Source organism: Clupea harengus, chromosome 14 (genome assembly GCF_900700415.2).
Source record: "Clupea harengus chromosome 14, Ch_v2.0.2, whole genome shotgun sequence".
Classification (NCBI taxonomy): Eukaryota; Metazoa; Chordata; class Actinopteri; order Clupeiformes; family Clupeidae; genus Clupea; species Clupea harengus.
This window is the reverse complement of record NC_045165.1, coordinates 4,836,086-4,840,347: the sequence shown is the minus strand read 5'-3', so window position 1 is coordinate 4,840,347 and position 4,262 is coordinate 4,836,086.

Sequence of the window (4,262 nt, the reverse complement as noted above, 5' to 3'; positions counted from 1 at the left end):
GAGCTTTAACTCCCACGGCGGAACACTTCCCTCCTCCGGGCACCCCCTCTCCACAAAGAGGATCACTGCACACTCTAACATCCATCTAGACCGGAGCAGGTGTCCGTGTGCATTGTGCATAGAAATACACCGTTCACGGCGTGCTAATGTTTTCAGAGAGGCTACATACTGTGTGGGACACGCTTTTCGCTTCAGCTCGTTTCAACCGTGGATTTGCAGTGCTCCTGAATGAACACAATCGTGTCACTGAATTCAATGTGGTTTTCCCTCGGCTTCTACCCCCCCCTTGGGCTTTCAAAGACCCCCTACGGAAGGTCAACCTACTAGACTAAAGGTCAAGGCTGTTGCCATGGCAATACTTCATCTACTCGGTCGGTCACATCTTCTCCAGGGCTCCACAATGACTGAGGGCACCTCGCTTTGAGTTCAATAATGGAGAAGTAACTGCTAGAAAGAGAGCATTTTTATTTGCTTGTTTAGATGTCGGTTTGTTTAATAATATTTTGTCCAATTTCCACCTGCAAAAATACTGCCGGCGGATGTTTACATAGGATGGATTTTTCAGTCCTGTTCCTGGCCATTCCTGAATAACATTCTGTAATCATTTCATACATATATATTAATATTTTGCGGAAGTCTTGCAAGTCATGTCTTTCTCCCGCATCAGTTTCTTCCTGCCCACACCCGCAGTCAGATGAGTCCAGTGCCGCACTCTTCCCACGGGAGAACAGGCCTCTAATTTGGCCTTTTTCTGCTTTATCTGAACCTGAATACCCTGCAGTACAATGACATTGAGTATAGGTTTAAAAAAAAAAAACACACACACAAAAGCACTGCATTCCTACAACCCCATTAACAATTGCCATAGATGTTTGTTCTGGGACTGATTATTCTTACTTAACATCCACTAAGGACTTTAGTTCCAGAAAAGTGCAGAAAGAGACTCGGTGGCAACAAATGAAATGGCATCAAAAACAAGTACCTCTATAACGAATACAAGCAGCTAAAGTTCAGAGCGCAGCCTCGGTAAATTAGAAACGAGCGCAACAGTGAATAGTGTACTCATCATAATGGCTTTCCTCAGACAGCCATAGGCAGGGACAAATAGTAGGTTAATTGAGTCCGGGGCGGAGAAACCAGCCGCCATTGAAATTCGTAGCACTTGCCATTGTGTGGGTGCAGTTGACAACGAGGAGGAGAGGAGGAGAGGAGGAGAGGAGGAGAGGGGAAAAGAAAGAGGACGGGGACGAGACTGTGATGGCTGTTGCTTTAATAACCCTTAATCCAAACGAGTGCGGAGCCGTGGAGATGAATGTGCTCCTGCCTCGGCGGCTGACCGTGCCTGTCGGGGAGGAGGAGGAGGAGGAGGCGCGGGAACGAGGCGCTGGCTGGCGGCGGCCGTAATGAAGACAGACAGACAGCCAAAGAAGAAGCACCCCGAGAGTTTCACTTCATTTACATACTCATCTTAGCACTTTAAAGAAGAAATGATTTCAGGATGGGGGTGGGGTGGGGTGGGGGGGGAAAATCAATTTATACTCCCAAAGGTCTCACGAGCCTCAGCCTCTTCGGGTAGATGTGCCCATAATAGTTTTTTTTCTTTCCATCTTTTTTTTAATGTTGATATGCATTGCTGGAGGGAGAGGGGGGGGGGGGGTGCTTCTGGGGGAGCTTATATCCCATGAGATGCTGTGCAGTTCCCTTCTGTGCTTTAACACTGCAGCAGTACAGTTCTTTAGCGGTGCTATCCACTCTATACGTGATATATGTTATAGTATACTATATTTGTAAATGTTGTATACTGCATGTCTTTGAAGAAACCTTTTTTATGGACCTGTTGTATGTATATGTGCGTGTCCGCCATACCTCAACATAAACGTCTGCACAGAACCTTCTCCCGCCTTCCGTCATGTCTTGTTAGCTGGTGATAATTGTGTGTGTCCTTTTGAGATGCTCAAACATCATTCTTAGATATTCAAATGAACCCATGGGCATACAAACCTTTCTGTTCAACAAAACAATATTGCATATTCTCTGGTGTGTGTGTGTGTGTGTGTGTGTGTGTGTGTATCAGTATGTGCACTAGCTTGGGTGTGTGTGTGTGTGCCTGCGCGTGAATATGCCTCATTGTATCAAATAAAAAGGGGTTGACGTTAGTGAGGTCATGCCAGGAAATGATTCTCATTCTCTCCGTTGCGGCGTGTGAGGTTTGAGTACGCCGCGACCTTGAGCTCTGACGTAGGAGTGCTCCATCCAGCTGACGCATGCTGAGACAGAGAGAGCGAGACAGAGAGAGACGGCGGTGTGTGCGTGTGTGTGTGTGTGTGAGTGTGTGAGAGTGTGTGTGTGTGTGTGTGTGTGTGTGTGTGTGAGTGTGTGTGTGTGTGTGTGTGTGTGTGTGTGTGTGTGTGTGTGTGTGTGTGTGTGTGTGTGTGTGTGTGTGTGTGTGTGTGTGTGTGTGTGTGTGTGTGTGTGTGTGTGTGTGTAATAATTCATCCCTTAGCTCGTGTTTCCCCATGGACATCAGAGAGAGAGAGATAGCAATAGAAAATGATCAAGCAGGATGACATTTCATAGCTGGCTTCCTTCACCTAGCCCCTCCATTCAAACTCCTGCAGCTCAATAATAGCTATCAGAATAGGACTGACAAACGATCTGATGCTGATCATAGTAAGATAACAAAAATATTGATTCTAATCGTTATAGTAATTGATACAAATGATTTTATAACCCTTTCTATATTATATAATAAGTGCAGATGTATTATTCATAAAGCTGAATGAAGGTTCAGAATTGGCTCTTAATGCTTGTTGATACCTGCCTCTCAGCACTTTTTCACCCAAAATGGAATTGTCGTGACATTAATAGTTTCTAATATGATATCAATTTCAATAGAATTGCTAATATGATCACTTTGTGGATGACACCACATATTATGAATATGTGAAATATGTTTTTTCTACAACAGTTAGATCCGGTCAAACGATGTATTCATTTCTCATTGGACAAGAGGCATTCCATGAGTGGGGAGGCATTCCATGAGTGGCACAAACCCACTCACACTCCGTGTCATCGTTAGTAATCACTCCGCGTTCGATATTATCGACGTCAACGAGACGACTCGACGTCAACATTCTATTCATTCAAAGCGAGACAGCGGAATGGCAGGCAGCGATTTTATAACATTACATTAGACAGTTTTGGACAGGACGTTAATGTACAAATTAGCACTTAACGTAAAGACAGGTGAGCGTCCAGAGGAATGTGCACAAATAGCCTTTCTGACTCACCTTGGCTGCAGAGTGACAGTATTCGTTGCTGCCAGCAGTATTTGATGCTGAGCACTCGGGTAACGGGTTGGAGCTATTTTTTGGGGTGGAGAACGAATAAAAAACATGTAAATAAATTAAAGTAAACAATACCTGGTGTCTTCAAACTCAATAAGTCTGTAGCACAGCTGTTGTATAAAAGCAGTATGACACCCGTGTTCATGGGGCAGGTAAAGTATGCCCCCATGAATCACAGCCGTGGGGATATCCTCTACCAACCCCCCTCTCACCCGTGTTCAAGGGGCAGGTAAAGTATGCCCCCATGAATCACAGCCGTGGGGATATCCTCTACCAACCCCCCCTCTCACCCGTGTCATACTGCTTAATTATACCATTTCATTCTTCTGATAAAGCCTTGTCATCCGGTGTCATATTTTATGTATGTAGTTATTGAGATTTATGCCCAGTTAGGGAGGTATAAGTCTACCTCTGGACCTAAATTATTAACACCTTTTCCAATTCTGGACATGTGCTGCTTACCTAGTGAGGGAACAGCTGAACAGACGTAAGCACTCCGACGGCTCGTTACGGGGCTGGAGACGGCCCTGGTCATACCGATGAGGCCAGGCTCAGTTCCTTCGGGAAGTCAGGAGTGTGATTCTCTCCTCCCTGTGTCCAAACCACCCAACGCCATCTCCTGCCCTGCCCTGACCTGGCCATTCTGCTCCACCAAGGTCACTGCGCACGTGTGCAGCACGGTGGTAGCTGAGCCGAGCTGAGCTGAGCTCACTCAGTCTCAAAGCTGTGGGGCTAGAACACTCCCTTCCCCCGCAGCCTCACTCAGTCTCAATGGCCAGGCACACCGCCTCCCCTTGCTGTGAGAGGAAAGTGGTGGCTTTGAGGCAAAAAGTGTGTGTGTGTGTGTGTGTGTGTGTGTGTGTGTGTATGTATGTATGTCTGTCTGTTTTGAAGGGGGGCTGCTAAATCCTACAA